The sequence below is a fragment of the Lepisosteus platostomus genome, chromosome 12 (assembly GCF_059453375.1).
Source record: "Lepisosteus platostomus isolate fLepPlt1 chromosome 12, fLepPlt1.hap1, whole genome shotgun sequence".
Taxonomy (NCBI): Eukaryota; Metazoa; Chordata; class Actinopteri; order Semionotiformes; family Lepisosteidae; genus Lepisosteus; species Lepisosteus platostomus.
The window spans coordinates 32,428,745-32,447,013 of NC_142622.1; the positions used below are offsets into that span (position 1 = coordinate 32,428,745).

Consider the following 18,269-nt stretch of genomic DNA (forward strand, 5'->3'; position numbering starts at 1 on the left):
TTTTCTATAAACATCCTACTCCACATATTCAAAGCAAAAAGAATAAAAAGTAATAAAGTATAAAAGAAACAGTATAAAAGAAAAAAAAAGTCATGACTGTATTCAAAACCTTCGGTTTGACAAATCTAAATTAATTTAGGTGCACATTATAAAGAGACTTACAGTTAAAGAGACACACGTTTATTTGGCCTTTAAGTGGCTGCACTTTGTGTGTAATAAAAGTGATTCTCTTGAATTCAGAATACAAACACCCATCTATGTGAGCTTCCTTGGTTAGGTAGTAACCATTGAAACTAAGGAGCAAGTCGGGGAGGGATAAAGTCATTGAAAAGAAAAGAGCAGGAAAAGAGTACAAAAACACAAAAATGTCTCTGACTATACTGAGCAGGTGGACAAGGAGGAGACTGGTATGGGATGTCACTGCAAGGCCAACAATGACGTTGAAGTCCTTCAGTGTTTCAGATGGAAGTAAACGTGCATCAGTGAACATTATCCCAGTAACTTCAAAAAGCTGCAATGCATGGCAGACTTTGATATTTCAGATACTTCAGATTCTTCTGAAACTTTCAGATACTTTATTGTAATTGATACGAGTCCAAGTCAGAAGCTAGAAGGATCCTATGCAGATGAGAGAGAGTCGAGGTAACGGTAAACACTGGTGTCCAATCAGAAATGTCAGGCGAGATCGTGGTCAAGGAACAAGTCCAAAGCCAAAGAAGTCGTTTACAAGAGTCTTCCGAAAAAAGGGCAAGGGAGGAGCTCTTGAGAAGAGAAACCAATACAAAGAGCAGGGAGATTTGAGGGTTTATATATGATGTGACTAGAGATGAGTGAATAAGGAACAACAGGTGGTGATAGTTAACATGTGTGGCGGCGCTTGTTGTAATTAGTGAGCCACTGAAACCAGTTAGCTCATTTGCAGGTAGATCTCCATTTACTGGTGGTCATGACACCATCTCTGCATGAATGTTGCAACAACATAGCACATCTCCCCATAAAAACCATCCCTACAGTCAAACATGGTAGTGGCAAGATCATGTTTATCCTAATTTTTGTTAGGAAGAAAAAATATGGAGCAAACCTATTTCAGCCTGCTTAATTGTAAGACTGAAAAATTCACCTTTCAGCAGGATACCCAGTAAAATCATAAAGCCAAAACGACACTGAAGTCACTTAACTCTAAAAGTGAACTTCTTTCAGTATCCCTGACAAAGCTGCCTTTAAAACTGCTTTCCATAAGTGATGCTCAAGTAACTTCAGAGAGCTTAAGCTATTCTGCCAAAAATAATGTGCAAAACATTTTGCAAGCTAGTTTGCAAAGTTAGTATTGAGGTCATGGGTCTGAGTTAATTCTGTATGCAATCAACATATTTCAGTTTTCCTCTTCAGTTTTTGCTGACATTTACTGTAACTTATCTTACCCTTTTAAGTTTTCATTTGAACATTCTGCTTTTGAATATAATATTTTAAATGATTAAAATGTATATGCATCATTTTATAATTTCAAAAAAATGGAACATTATAAGGAGAGTCTGAATACTTTGCAAGGCACTCAATAGTAGTAGTATTTGTTTCTAATGTTTTATTGATACTCATATCAAAACTGAGTCAAGGTCACTTCATGTGACACATTAGGGCCTTTAAGGAAGAGCAAGTGTGTTTTGCCCTTCAAGATGACAGACGAATGTTCACATACGTTTTCCCTGTGTCAAAATGTCAAAACTTATTTATTGTTTATTAAACAACTAGGCTCTGCAGCTACATAACTGACACTCAGCTTAAATGTTTTCTACATACAGTATGTTGTAAAAAAATAAAACCACATAATATATAGAATCGAGAGTCCATTTTTATTTGGTTGGAGAAGTATTTGTATCACATAAATGCATCTAGTTAAAATTATCATCATGTATTATGTAAAAGAATAGTTAAATACATATACATAAGTACATACTCTGTTTTTACATGAGCACACCAGGACATGGATACCAGGAGTAAAAATAGAATGGGTCCCATAGATCTTTTTTGGAAGCCCCAGATTTTATGCATTGATTACCATTAAGCAAGCTCACCTTCTAAATGTAATGGACGACACATCCCATTATACAGTATGTTGCTGTGAACCATCATTGCACAAGTGTTCACATTCATAAAATTGCTGTAATATTAAAATCTTGTCTGAATACACTTTGAAACAGTATACAGTAATTAGCATTGTGTCTCAGGTAAATCTGGCTATTGAGAAATGAGAAAAAGCTTTAATAACATGTTTTGTTCTGATTTGTCAATGATCATGTGTAGAAATGTTGAACGTTTGCTATTGTATGGAGACACAGGGGGGTATTCTGAATCAGAGGAGATAAGGCTAGCAAGAGAAGAGGCAGTCTGTCTGACAGGATAGGTTGCAAGTCAAGGAGAGTGAGTTGAACTACAGTGATAGAAACAGAGATAAAGATTTGACATGTCTGAACGCTGAGTGCACATGTACACTTTATTCACAAACACAAGCTAAACTGTAAGTACATGGAGGAGTAAAAATGTCTGGTAGGTAAACATAATTATATCATCATTTTATTCAAAATCAGCTATAGGTTTTTTATGAAAATAAATAGTAGCTCTCATTTCAGTCTTTGAATTTGACATTTATAAAGATACACAACAGTTTTAAGTAATTTAAGATAAGATCACTCCATCGGCCATATACTGTACAGTTTCTTGCATTAGGAATTTGTCTTTTCACATACCCCAACTTCCTCTCCATGAGACACACAGACAGGGAGAGAAGCTTGGGGTCAGAGCACAGCATCAGCCATTATACAACACCCCTGGGGAAGTTGGGGTTAAGGGCCTTGCTTAGGGGCCCAACAGAGTAGGATTCGTTCGCCAGTCACAGGATACGAACCAGCAACCTTCCAGTCACAGGCGCAGATCCTTAGCCACAGAGCCACCACACCGCCCTTATGTCACAAAGATACATTAACATCCATCCATTTTTTAACCTATCCTGGCAAGCAAAGGGTGCAAGGAAGGATACTCCCTCGATGGGACACAGATACAGACATGCACACACTTACACCAGGGCCAGTTTTCCCAGAAGCCAATTGTCCTGGTATGTCTTTGGACTTTCAATAGGAAACCTGATCACCCAGAGGAAACCCATGCAAATACAGGAGGAACAAACAAACCCCAAGCATATAGCACCTCAAGAACTGAACCAAGGGTTCCAGGGCTGTGAGGCAGTAATATTAACCACTGTGCCACTGACCCATCCCAAATACATAAATGTTAAAAATAAGGAAAAAAACATAGGATCCTTAAACTAAAAACAAGCATGAATATACTATAGCCTACTATAGCCTACATAGTGTTGAGCTCATTAACCTTGACTTAATAAACAGTATATTATTCCCAAAACCCAAAAATGATTAATAAATGCTAGATATGAAGGTGTTTCTTACAATACATAATTTATTTTTTAAGCTTTGGTTTGCTTTTGTTTAAAGCAATAGAATTACAAAAAGCAGCTTCCAATAGCTCAGTATAACACAAAGCATTTAAAAGTTGGTCAGAGTTACTGTAGTGTGATACCAACTATTTGATTTTACAACTGATAATCATATACAATTGTTTTATTCCTCTCAGTACTTTTAAAAATACAGTATATGTCAACTAATTAATAAAAAAAATTGTATAACCAGGAAAACCAATCAATATACTGTAAACTGAATTTTTTTAGCAAAAAATGCTCAAATTTAATGAATGATTTTAACTGACGATTTTAAGTGATGTAGTTTAGTCTTTGCAATCCTCAAATGTGCAAAACTAGCAACAATTGTGTTGTGATGACTTTTGCAGTTGTTAAACCTTGTTAAACTTAAATCTTATAATTTTACAGTGTCAACACTAGTTTTTCAGCTTCACTAAGACAGGGTCAGATGTTTTAATTAAACCTTCTCAGTAAGAAGTTGAAATGGATACTGGAATTGTAAAATATGATTTGAAGAGATCCTGTTTATGGAGAAATCTAACTGCTTTTTAGCACTTAAAAATGTAAGAAAGGTTAAAAATGCAAGAAAAGGCTCTGCCGAATAAGATTCTTATAGAGCAACCTGAAAGTATAAACCTTTCTTTTAAGAATTTCTATGAAACCCCCTATAACTCAGAGGGAGATTCATCAGGAATACTGTTTTAGTTTTTTTAGAGAAACAAAGACGTTTTTTTTTTTTTCGGATGAGTGGAGAACTAAATTAGATGAGGACATAAAAAAGGAATTCAACATGCCATCATCAGCCTCACTAGGGGGAAATCAATGGGTGCTAAACCTATTAATCTTACTGAATTTTCTGAAGCTTTCATTCCTAAATTAATTGAACCTCTCTGGAACATGTTCAACCATACTATAAAAACAGGGAACAACCGGAAACTTTAAAGCTAGCTGTTATCACAGTTTTGCCAAAGCCAGGTAAAGACAGCATATACTATGTTGCTCGTATAGGTCAATATTCCTCCTCAATTTCAACTATAAGACTCTAAGCTGATAGCTTTAAGAATTGAAAACATTCTTCCAAAATAAGTAGACACGAGCCAAACTGGATTAGTTAAAATATTTATTTTTATTTGTCTTTATCTGACAATCTCAGAAGCCTACTTTTGGTAATCCCCCATTTGTAACACTATAACCTCTACCACAAATATTAACAGACTTACCAAAAAAACACTTTTCTGAAGCACTTATTGAATATACTGTATGGGAAGAAATGCATAAGTGATATGGGGGGGTCCAATCTCTCTATGATCTAACACCTTTATATAATCACCGATTCCTACTTGAGGATCTTAAAGATGGTAGTCACACAATTCTAGAGGATAACTACTTTAATACACCCATATAGTGGCAAGGTTCTTCTTCCTTTTCAACAGCTGGGTGACAACTTTCCAAAGGGCACCTGAATATCCGGTGCTGACCATACCCAGGCACTTTCATCAGAGTGGGACACTGAACTGTGTCCCACTCTGCACATGACTCATCCCTGTCCAGCACATTGTTTTCTGTCCTGTCCGCCGGACCCATGCAACTATCCCTAGTATCCCTAGTCTGTTGTACAAGAGCTTCTTCTGTGGCTTGCCAGGGACTTGTAATAATGCAATGGTACCAGTGAGAAGAGCCACACTGGACCTCCCTTTTTTCCTCCACTCGCACCCAGGGGCTCTCAGTGCACCAAATGGATCAACAGTGCATGTTTTGGAGAACGACTCCAGACTATTTCTTTGTGGTCATTACTCACTCTGTCTGCTTGTGTTTGTGAAATGTAAGTGGTTGCTCTGTTGAACTATGTCCTTTTTTATAATTTGTACATCATGAAAACCAAATCTAAATGGTTGTTGGGTTTTTTTTCACAGACCCTGATGAGCTAGACTGTCTGATTGATTTTCTAAAAATAATATTAGGTCCTGTAGCTCAAGTAATCTAAACCAGCTTCTTTCGAAATACTATTAGTTCACTGCAGCATCCATATTTGTCCATGAGAGATTTAATTGTTTTAAAATAAGAAATATGTTTTATTTTATAAAATTGTCAATTGTATTCATTTTGATAATTGATAATGCTTCTTTCATGAGGGGTTTCTCATTATGTTTTATGGCATTCTTGAAAATAAATTATGCATATGGTTTTTACCTTGATTTCTTTTGATCAAATGCAGATGTTACTTTCAAAGTTCTATTAAAAACTTAACTGATTAATAACAACTTTTGTACGCCATGAGCTAAAAAGAGAGTGGGCATATTGTTATTGAAAGTGAAGACATCCTCGTTGATCTTCACAGCAGCAGATCTATGTCACAGTTATCTAAAAACTGTGAAACCTTCAAGGGAGGGTGAAGTTAAACATTTCTTCATGCTGTGCTCTTCTACAGAGCTTCTAGGAGATATGAGTTTTACAATGATGATGACTTCATGGTAACTGATAGAAAAAACTACATTTAATACAAAATAAAAATGTTTTTTTTTTGTATTTCCAGATAGTTCATACTGTATCTACTTCCATCTACTTTACCGGGTAAATTCACATTAAAGAAACTCAAATTCAGATCGCAAAATGACTAATTATATTGCACCACTTTACTTTGTTATCTGTTTTTATATATACAGTATACTAGAATTTTGCATGTGTGCTGTGAAAGCTTAATTTTCATACAGGAAACCCATAAATCTTGGGAAACATAATTGATAAATACCATTATGCAGGTGGATGCTGCACATTGGTGGTGGTGGAGGGGAGTATCATTACCTGTAAAGCGCTTTGAGTGGAGTGTCCAGAAAAGCACTATATAAGTGTAAGCAATTATTATTATTATTATTATTATTATTATTATTATTATTATTATTATTATTATTATTATTATTATTGCTAACTAAGACCTTATGATTTTTTCAGAATTGATATATGGTACCTGAAATCATTTGTTTTATTAAAGTGATGATTGTTAACTTCATATTAATATAATTGTGCCAAAGTGACATCTTGCTGTTGTAGGATTAAATTATAATCACTGCTGTTTATATGTAGTCTAGTTTTTCTAGATTAGTCATACAGTATACAGTATCTGACAGCATATTAATGAGAAAACCTTTTGTCTAACTTACTAAGGATACAGCAGCAAAGTTGCTCTACCAGAGAAGTTTACTTGGATAAATTCCAAATTAATACTTGTCTGAATCCCTTTGAATGCATAAATCAGACAATGTACAAATCAAGACTTGATAAATGATGAACCAAAACTTATCTGACACCTTACAAATGGGTAGTGGCAGCTCATTGTTTATTATGCAACCGTGAACAGCTGTAATTTGCAAGAGGACAAAGTCTGTTGCTGAACAGTGAATGTGGTTAATACATTCCATGATCTTAAAAAAAATGCAAACCCATTAATCATTCAAACAATTTCATCCAGGACACCTCTTTTATATTTTTTAAATAAGCACCATATGTATAAGAAAAAATATTTTTCTAAAACACAATTGGTATTCTTAGTTTACAATTTTTTAACGTTTTACACTGCGATCTTAAATGAGAAACCTTCTATTGTTTTTTTTCCAAAGGTCCCCTTAATATTATATAAATAACTAACATAAAACTGCACACTGAACTATTCTTATAAAGTAAATCTTTGCAGTTTTAATTACTGTGATTAACATTTTATTTAAAATGTAACAATTCATGACATGCATTTGACAGGTGAATTAGTATCACAACATGTTTTTATCATTCATCACTTGAATTTCTATTCCTGTTATGTGAAATAAGGTGTATGTTGGCGGTATAATGAGGAAAGGACTATACTGTAGCAGGAAAGAATGCTTAGGAGCAGGTACAGTATACATGAAGTTTAAATAATCGGTTATGACCTACAGTATCTAGCCACTAATGCCAACAGTGCAGTGTAGAAGAAGTACAGTGAATTACCTGGTAACTACTCTATTGCAACTAGAAAGCAATGTTTATCAATAAAAATACATTAGTGTGCTTAATTCTAAATAGTCTTACTGTTGGTAAATAAGGTACAGAAGGTGGACATGATCTTTTTCTCACAAAAACATTCTATTCAGTCAGGAGACAGAACTCTACAGTATCCTGGAGAGATCTCTGAAGCTGCTGAGTTTGCTTTGGTTATTCCAGGAACACATGCATGGCACCTTAGTTTGATCTTTTGATGTCCAACAACTTCAAAATGACCTAAAGTAAGACTATGTGATCTATTAGACTATGTCTTATACAGTATATATATATACTGTAGGTATGCCTATAACTTCACTTAAGATTTGATGGCAAGCTATACATCTTAGTCCACCTTAAGACAAAGATCCAAATCAGGTGAACCCTCTTTTCAGACGATGAACCTATTGCTTATACAGAAAGTAAGCTCCAATATACAGTACAATTAACTGAATGTTAATTACTGTACATAGTTCTTTGATTACCAATAGAAAGAAACTATTGTAATGGGACAAGGCAAATCCACTCAGCCCAAGATCACTGTAGATGACAACCTTCTTGAAATGGTGGAGAAGTTCAGATATTTGAGTACAATGGTAACCAACAACCTATCTCAAGCAAGCCATTAAGTGGACTTGGAACAACTGCATTCTTACCATTAATATGACGATGCTGACTTATGTCCTTGTGTCTTCATCATGCTACAGTATGGCAGTGGGACATGGCATCGATGACACACAGCTTTTAAGAGACAACTGAGTTTTTTCAATTTTCACTTATTCTTGCACATCCTGACAAGAGAATCTTACTCACAGTGAGGTCTTGAACAAAGCTGGCTCACCAGGGACCTTTGCCATACTGAACCAAGGGTGCATACAAAGGATAGCTACGCTGGTGGAAAAAGACTCACAAGCCGCACCAAAATGCACTACAAAGACATGAATGGGCAGGAGATAAAAGCTTTTTGCATCAAGACTGGAAGTCTCCTGCCAGCATCAAGAACTAGTTTGCATCACCAACTGAAGGAAGGCATGGAAATAGAAAGGTTTGAACTGACCTGAGACAACTCTATATTCCTATATTCATACAGCATATTTCCATTGTCTCCTCCATTGTAGAGCAATTGGAATTCCATTTATATAACCTGAAAACTATTCTATTTTGCATTATTTCTTAGGCGTGGAAATGTATTTAGCCCTGGTTCTCCTACAGCCAAAAGACTGCCAAGATTAACTATAATCTCTACATTTCAACCCTTCGCCCTGTACAGTATGTGTGTGTGAATAAATGCATGTAAATGTGTGAGTGGAGTACACTGGACTCTACTGAAACACAATACAGAACATGAATGTAACACATCAAGGACTATCCCTTCACCAAATCAAGAAATCAAGATGACTCTTTGGGTAACTCGACTTGGATTTACTGCAGCTTGATTAAATTGCATTTTTACATTTGGCAAACACAATAATATAAAGTAGGTCTGTAGGTGTTCATATATTTCCCATCACATATATTTTAGTTAAACTTCAAGCAAAAAGTTGTTTGCAAAAAGTTATATTGTTATATTGAGTATCATTTTGGAACAATTAGAATGTTCCAAATTATCTGACTGCAAAGCTTATAAGAGAAACAGTTTCTACTTATCTACAGTACTTTAAATGAATCATAAAGTATATTGTATTTTGTACCTTAGTATCAGTGGCATTGTTTTCAACTTCTGTAAAATGCTTATGTTTTTTTAGTTAAAGATAGTACACAACAAACTAAAGTGGTATTTTAAAAAATTTTAAACATTCAATTTTTCGTTCTTACCAAAACCAAATGTGAACACTTTAAAATACAGTACAGGTAAATACAGCTAAACGTTTACTAAATTACACTGTAATTATTCTGTAACAATACTGTATTAAGTAAATTACACAGTATGTAATTACAGATATACTATAAATCTAGTGCAAGCTTATTTACACACAACAACATGTTTTTGGTTTTCACTTCGCACATACTGTATACTTAAAACGTTCTGACATTTTGGATGTTTATTGATGCCTTTCACTTTGTCATAGAATATCAACATACAGCTATCTTGAATATTTTCAAACATAACTGCATTGCCTTTACACAATTTAATTGCATTTTCCAGGTAAAATGTACAAGGTATTTGAAATACCCTGCCAAAAGTGTTGTACCTAACACATTGCATGTACTGTATACAGCTAGCCAGAAAAGTTTAATTTTAACATCCTTCTATACAAAAGTAAAATTTAAAACATACCTTCATTAGTAGTTAAAAGTATATCTTTAATTAACTGTATACTCATTCTTACAAGAAAATTAGAAGCCAGTTAAAGTCATCTGAAACTAAAGCAGTTATCATCTTGAATGAATCTAATGTACTGTAGTATGTGTATTTTTTAGGAATTTGTCTTTTAAACCATATGTTTTCTTTAGGAAGGCTTTTTGAAGTATAGCTTTACTCTTATTTGTATGGCTGTCAAATGATTTTCTTCACAATCTTGCTGAAGTTGACAAATGGCAGTTTGGCAAACTCACCATTAACCAGAACAAGTTATTTTCAGCTCTGCCACAAAAAGAACTGCATTTTGATCTTAACTAAACTGTTTTCAAGTGTACATCAGGTGCCAGTGTTTTCTCTAATTTGTTTGTGCACATCAACTGTATTCTTTTCTCCTCCTTTCTATCCAGGTCTAGAACACACTGTTTTGATACATTATGCATAACTCCAAAGTCCTTTTATAGATTATACTACTTGTGTACTAAAAAAGCAGTCAGACAAAGCTCAGATTCAGAAAAATGCTGTACAGATGGTGTTCTTAAGTTTACATGAGGTTTATAATTCTCCTGATGTGATGAATCAGCTGTTTCAGTAATGCAGAACAAAAAGACTGCTGATGCAGAGGTTCCTGTCTATGTCTTCACTCTGATTTTCAAACAGCACTGGAATTCATTCTTTTTGATCAAAAACCATAAATGTACTCCAGTACTTTATATATAACACCCTCTCAGACATGAATTATTTGTAAACAGAGACAATTCTTCTTAGATATGTATCAACATGGTGCCGATGTGAAATAAACTAAAATCCTTTTTAAAATAAAAAAGTTTGCATTTAAGTCATTGTAAAGGGTTTTGTTCCTGATTATGAGAAGAACCCATCTTTCTTACTGCAAGGGTATCACAAAGATTAAAGGAATAATGAGTCAAAAAGTCCACAAGAATTTAGTTTGAATTGTTTTATAAAACAACCTTTTTATAGGGATTGAGTTTCCTTAAGATGTCAATAAACCAGGATCATCAGAATATGCAATGTAATTCAAACAATAAAACAACACACATTTAAAAACTGTATGTTATTTTCTGCAAGTGCTTTCGGTATTTTATAGTAAATCAGAAACAGAGTTTTCTTGGAAAGATGCAGAGCGTTTCTCATTGGTAAACTAAAATACTGTACTACGGGTTTTAAAACACCATTTCTGGACAAACAAAAACAAAGGCTCATCAAGCTCAAACTGTCTAATTTATGCAGTCTTAAGCAGAATAAACATACACGTTGCAAAGGAGCAAGAAAAGGTTTATTGCATGATGAAAAGAAAAGAAACACAACGTTTTGGCTGCGGAGCCTTCTTCAATTGTCAAGGCTCCATAGCCGAAAACATTGTGTCTCTTTGCTTTTCAGCATGGAATTAACCATTACTTGATCCTTTGCAACCTATGCATGCTGACACAGCTACCTACAGTACTTGAACTTAAACATACATGGTGTTTACAATGCTAGTCCATTAATAATTAATAAGAGTAATTGCTTACACTTAAATAGCACTTTTCTGGACACTCCACTCAAAGCATTTTACAGGTAATGGGGACTCCCCTCCACCACCACCAATGTTCAGCATCCTCCTGGATGATACGACGGCAGCCATAGTGCACCAGAACGCTCACAAAACATCAGCTATCAGTGGCTAGGAGAACAGAGTAATAAAGCCAATTCATAGATGGAGCATATTAGGAGGCCATGATTGGTAAGGGCCAATGGGAAATTTGGCCAGGAGTTACACCCTACTCTTTTCAAGAAATGCCCTGGGATTTTTAATGACCACAGAGAGTCAGGACCTTGGTTTTACGTCTCATCCGAAAGACGGCACCTTTTTACAGTATAGTGTCCCCGTCACTATACTGGGGCATTAGGACCCACATGGACCGCAGGGTGAGCACCCCCTGCTGGCCCCACTAACACCTCTTCTAGCAGCAACCTTAGTTTTTCCCAGGAGGTCTCCCATCCAGGTACTGGCCATGCTCACACCTGCCATTATTATTATTATTATTATTATTATTATTATTATTATTATTATTATTATTATTATTATTATTATTAATGACAATAACACAAACATACAATACACCTTACAAGTTACTCTAAATACAATCAAAGAGGCCATCTTCCTGAGAACCAACCTGAGAAACAGACCCACAAGAGGGATAAACCTGTCTTAAAACAGAATACAATCCAGACCTAAATCTTTCTTCTAATGAATCCAAATGTTTCCAAGTAAATGAGACCCTATCTCCCTATTCTAAAATTCATCACTAACCTTGTGAGATTGTCTGCAAATTCCTTATAGAGGAAATCAGGGTTTTCTAAAAATAAGGGACAGCAAGCTCTCTTAAACGAGGTTTAGATACAGTACTTAGCTAGAATCTGGTTTTTAAGGTTGGTCTTTAAGGTCCTTTTGCCTAGCATGCTTCTTCTTTTCTCACTGCCTGTTTCCATACAGTAGCTCATAGTTTAATTTATCATTCTCAGTAGGTGAGTGTCCTAGTAAGAAATATTAATAAACAAAGGTGATATACAGTTCTTTAAAAATGCAATCAAACACAATAAACAGGGCATCCCATTTATATCAGACACATTTATATTTAACAAATCTAGGCAGGTGAGTCCTTGAAGATTAGAATGATGGATTAGTATGACGTGCCAACTCAAACTAAACTTGTTAAATTCTGCTTTATGTATGGTAGTGCTGTTGCTGCTCAGAGAGCTTACAGATGGGATTTACAATGCAAAGATTTTTCTTGCTGAAGCACCAATATATTCTTAGTTAAGAAGTTTTGAGAAATGGAAAGTGTTTGTCCATCTGTGTGTCTAAGATGTCCCACAATGGGAACAGAAGAAAACATTGCTGCCACAGCTGAAGAGATTAGTCCTAAGAAGACAATCCATTGCCTTTCAGTAGAATGTGGTGTTAGCAGAACAACTATTGCTCACATTCTGCATGAAGATCTTCACCCTTGGCTATACAAAATCTAGATTGCTGAGAAACATGAAAATAAGACTCCTATGCTTGTAATTCAATATAAAACAAATTTGTGGTTTTCTTAAACAATCTTTGCTACACAAATATATGTGTTAGTTTTAAATGGGACACCCTGTACATACTGTATAAATATAGACAAATTGAAGGATCCGTGAATACACAGGTTAAAAACTCCTTTAATAACACGATGTTTCCTGATCTGAAATTAAAATACTTCTCAAGTTTGTTCTCTTTTGAGAAACCCTCATAATCCTCTACTATTTTGTGATAAAACTGAAATGCCAAGGCTGCACTTTGCAGAAGAAGCTGAGAAACACTAAGGAATTCAAAAACAAGATGTAGATCAGTATGAAATGCTTTGATTAGAACAATGAACATATCACTTCACAAAGGATATGCTCTGTAGATAGCTAAAATGGCAAAGGCAGAAATTATTTCATACATCAAACACTTAGGTCTGGAGTGTGAGCTACAGTATGTCAGGAACTGAGTTCTGTGTACGTACATACCTAGCCAATCATAACACTTTCTGTTAAAGAAGGGAAGTACAGTAGCTCCTTTATTATGTTTCAGTAAATCCTGCTGAATTAAAATAACAGCATCAAAGCTCCAGTCCTTAACTCTGTGTTTCAGAACTACGTCATACTTCCTAATCCACAACAAGATTCATACTTCCTCAACCTGAGTACAATGGTCTTTTTTAGTATGGGTTAACTATAGTTATTCCTCAGACACTCTCACGCTTTACATTACATGATTCACAAAAATAATTGACACAGCAGATTCATGCAATTTGTGTTATCTTATTTAGAGCTGTATACTACTGTGGAACATTGTCAAGTGGTTAATTTTAAAACAGCTCTTTCCCCTAAAGTGTAAAAAATTGTTCAATTAGCATATTTTAACACATAATAATGTGTATAATGCAATAACAGTAATTAAAGTTAGCTAATTAAAAAGAGCATGCTATAAAGGCATTTATAATAGTAAACGCATGTCACTGTTAACAATTGAAAACATTCATGATTTTTTTTTCATTTTGATTAATAGAATTCTCCAGAGAAAAGCACCTGTTCCATAAATATAGTGTGCAGCAATTAGTAGGGGTGAAATCTCAAAACCCTAGACACCTTTCTTTAAGGTTTTAGTAATTACAAACCGAATGGCTGTGCAGAGTGAAGCTGGGATTTGCTAAGCTGAATGAGACATAAACACAACTTGAAATCAAATTAAATCAGAGGAGAAAATCAAATTGCTGATGTTTTTGTTAATTGTGGTTACTCAATCAAGGTTTAATCTTTAGCATTTTCAGAGCTCTTCACGTTTTCAGAGAGGCATCTGTTCATACAATATTTATCTTCTTTCACGCATTTTAACCAGTAAGTGGTCTATACTGAAACAATGTTTAATCTGGTTAAGCCGCGTGTTGTTATTAAAAACTAAATGGGTCTAAGGGACAATGGAAACAACTGAAGCTTATGTACCTTCAAGTGATTTTATTAAAACTAGCCTGAGCTAGAGACTTTCAAAACTGCCATGGAGCATAAGGTTTTCTTAAAATAATTCACTTTCTGTGAAGATATTAATATATTTGCATGTCTCTTGAGTTTAAGAATGCTAATTCCTGTCAGCAGTAAAGGACAGCAATATGTTTAAAATTCAGATACAGTATACTGTACGTAAAGGGGAAACATCTAACTCTGTATAGAATAATAATAATAACAATTGCTTACACTTATATAGCACTTTTCTGGACACTCTACTCAAAGCATTTTACAGGTAATGCACTCCCTTCCACCACCAATGGATCATGCGACGGCAGCCATAGTGCGCCAGAACGCTCACCACACATCAGCTATTAGTGGGGAGGAGAACAGACTAATGAAGGGGATTATTAGGAATCCGTGATTGGTAAGAGTCAAGGCCAGAACGCCGAGGTTAACACCCTACTCTTTTTGAGGAACACTCTGGGATTTTTAATGACCACAAAGAGTCAGGACCTCGCTTTTACATCTCATCTGATGGATGGCACCTTTTTACGGTTTAGTGTCCCCATCAATATACGGGGGCATCAGGACCCACACAGACCACAGGGTGAGTGCCCCCTGCTGACCCCACTAACACCTCTTCCAGCAGCAACCTTAGTTTTTCCCAGGAGGTCTCCCATCCAGGTACTGGCCATGTTCACACCTGCCATTATTATTATTATTATTATTATTATTATTATTATTAATGACAATAACACAAACATACAGTACAACTTACAAGTTACTCTAAATACAGTACAATCAAAGAGGCCATCTCCCTGACCAACCTGAGAAACAGACCCAAGAGGGATAAACCTGTCTTAAAATCCGGACCTAAATCTTTCTTCTAATGAATCCAAATGTTTCAAAGTAAATGAGACCCTATGTCCCTATTCTAAAATTCCCAGGAGGTCTCCCATCCAGGTACTGACCAGGTACTGACCAGGCTCACACCTGCTTAGTTTCAGAGGTTTACCAGTTATGAGCTGTGGGGTGATATGGCTGCTGGCTGTACTTCATATTGCATCCCAAAGCTTAGGGTGAATGTCTGTATAAAATCTGTGTATTTTGGTTAGTAAGAGCGATTTCCAAAGCTTTGCATTTTATGTGATGTGCGGGAAATGTAAAAATATGTCTTTTAATATGTTGTTCTACTAAATACAAATCACCATTCAATTTGCAGGAAGTATTGTCTTTTTCCTCACAGAACATATGTCATCTGCATGTTTTTACTATATATTGGCACCCCTTATGACAAACTGCAGTAAAAGTGCAACCTCAGAAATATCAGTTATTTCACACAATCTGCAGTTTTGAAAGTTTTTTATATTGGAATTCATTTTTAAAAAGTTTTACAACTCTGCTCTTTGATTAGGTGATTACTACGGTTAGCAATGAGCTATGCTTTCTCCTGCAATGTTTTTGCCAGTAAATTACAACTGGACCTTTGCTTACATAAAAAAATTGGCCAGTTTCTACAAATATTCCCAGAGAAAATAGTATTTTCATTTTATTATTAAAAAATAACTTATTTAATTTGGTAACTTCAGCACGTGAAGTCCTTGATAAATAATGTTGGGGGGTATCTGGTTTGTAAAACACAGCCATTTATTTATATTTTACCTTAACATTTGCCCTAATCTATAGAGTTTATTTTTTTGAGTGGGGAAGTACATTTTTTCAGATGTAACAAAAGGTAACAGGCAACATCTCTCCCTCAGCAGAATAAAACTGATAGAAGTATGGAGCACATTAATGCGTGGCGTTAACTAAGATATAAACCTGAGATCTGTATTTTGTTTTTCATTCATGTCTACAAGTATTGGTAAATACTGTTTGAAACTACATTGATTTTCTAAGCTTCAAGGTGATTGTAGAGCATCTCAGGCTACTGTGTAATAAGTTACAATAAGAATCTTCCCATCATGAGCATCCAAGAAGTGAGGCTGGGTAATTGAATCTTGCACCACGTCATTAAAACAATTGGATCTAAAACCCACAGAGTAGAACACCAAACAGATGGTACTGATGGGGAAATGATAGTTTTATTAAGTCTTCAAAAGTCTCTGACTTACAGTATATACTATAACTCAAATTGTGTTTCCGTCCTGCAAGTCTAGGCATTCTATCTGAGGAAGATCAGATTTTTAAAAATGGGTTACGTTTAAAATGCTGTTAAAATAAAAATCTTGTCAGTAATGACCTTGTGAATGTACTGTATATATATATATGTTTTTTAAATAAAAATCTTGTCAGTAATGACCTTGTGAATGTACTGTGTATATATATGTTTTAAAAACTATCATGATGACACTATTTATTTTTCTTAATGAAACATATATTTACAATAAATACACTCAGCACTGTTCCTTTTATTTGAATTTTAACATTTGCTCCACTGAACGTCCTTACAGAAGTGTACACAGTATTACTATAAAACTCAGCAGTTTTACTGTAAAGTATGATTCAGGTATAAGGAATGTATTTTTAACATACAGTACAGTGGTAAAGCAGTAGAGCTGTCCCCAAAATGTACCCAAGTACTGTGATACGGTGATTTTGTAAAGGATAAAACGGCCTTTTGTTTTGATCTGCTTTGATTTTAACCTGTTTTCCAAAATTGGGATTAAAATCCCCCCCACGAAAAGTGCAAGAAAATGCAACAACAACCATAAATTCCCTAAAGTTAAAACATTTTAATGCAAAGAAAAAAATGGTTAATTTAAAACTCACGTACTACATGCCTTAGTAGTGTAAATAATTTTTAAAAGCCTTGAGTTCTGAGGAAACTGGGATTCCCAATGGGACAAGCTCGTTCAAATTCTCACGCACACTACAGACTACTGTAAATATAATTAACACACATTATTAGTTTGTATCTACAGTAGATAACCCTTCACACGGTACTGCCGCTTCACCCAACCCTTGCAAAATTAGCTTTAATTACTTCAACGGAACTACCAAACAAACTTAGTGTCCAAAGTGGCTTTAACTCGTGGGTGTTAAAAAGTTGCTCTTCCTGTGCACAAATACCATTCAGTTCCATAACATTTTGAACACTTGGACATATTAAGAAAAACCATATACTGTATGCAGTAGTTCATGTTTTTAACCTAACCAGTGAGACGAGAATATTAAATTAATATTTCGCATTCTAAATTAGGGGGGACGGGGATTATTAGCATTCATCTCTGTACACATCACATCTCCTAGCAAGTTGCACTGATATTAATTTAAACCCTTTAAAAGAAAGTGCGAAAATTCACTTCGGCAACTACGCGTTATGCTTTGGTACTGTACTGTATGAAGAAAGCGTTATCAATTAAATTTTAGATTACCAGATGGATCTATTAGGACCCAAAGTAAAGTTTATTGTTACAGATAGCAACTTACCGTTCTCCAGTAACGAACGGTAAAATTCGCAGCTCACTTTGGATTCCAGTATGAAATCTGCAGCTTTTATTCTACGCTTCTTGCTCCTAACGCGTTTACTCATCAGAGTGCTCCGACACAGCTCCGCCCAAGCACTGTCGGTCAAGAGCAGGAGTTCAGTACCACAGTTGAACAGTTGATGACACATTTATGGTGCTTTCCTTGATCCAGGTAGGGTCATTCACATCTGAAGCACATATGAGAAAATGTACCTGAGACGATTATTATTATTATTATTATTATTATTATTATTATTATTATTATTATTATTATTATTATTATTATTATTATTATTATTGGTCTTCTTTGTTTCTGTTGTTGGTTCTTTGATCTAACTTTGAAGTGCTTTGCCCCCACACCTCATATGCTGGGTGAATTCTTCAGTATGTGTACCAAAATATTCTATTTTCTCTTCTCTTTTCTATACAAAGTATTCCATACAGAACTTAAATATGTAATCCAGATCAAATTCAGATAAGG

General features: G+C 35.0%; 1 protein-coding gene across 7 annotated transcripts in view; it reads right to left on the reverse strand.

Moving 5' to 3' along the window:
• Positions 1–17,872, reverse strand: part of znf385d (zinc finger protein 385D) — a 288,683-nt gene extending 270,811 nt beyond the window's left edge. For 6 of the 7 annotated variants that reach the window (XM_088601649.1, XM_088601651.1, XM_088601648.1 and 3 more), the window contains exon 1: positions 17,751–17,872. The gene's annotated coding sequence lies outside the window, so the exon portion shown is untranslated. The remainder of the gene's footprint in view (positions 1–17,750) is intronic. The other variant, XM_088601647.1, reaches the window with a different exon arrangement.
• Between the last annotated feature and the right edge of the window lie 397 nt (positions 17,873–18,269).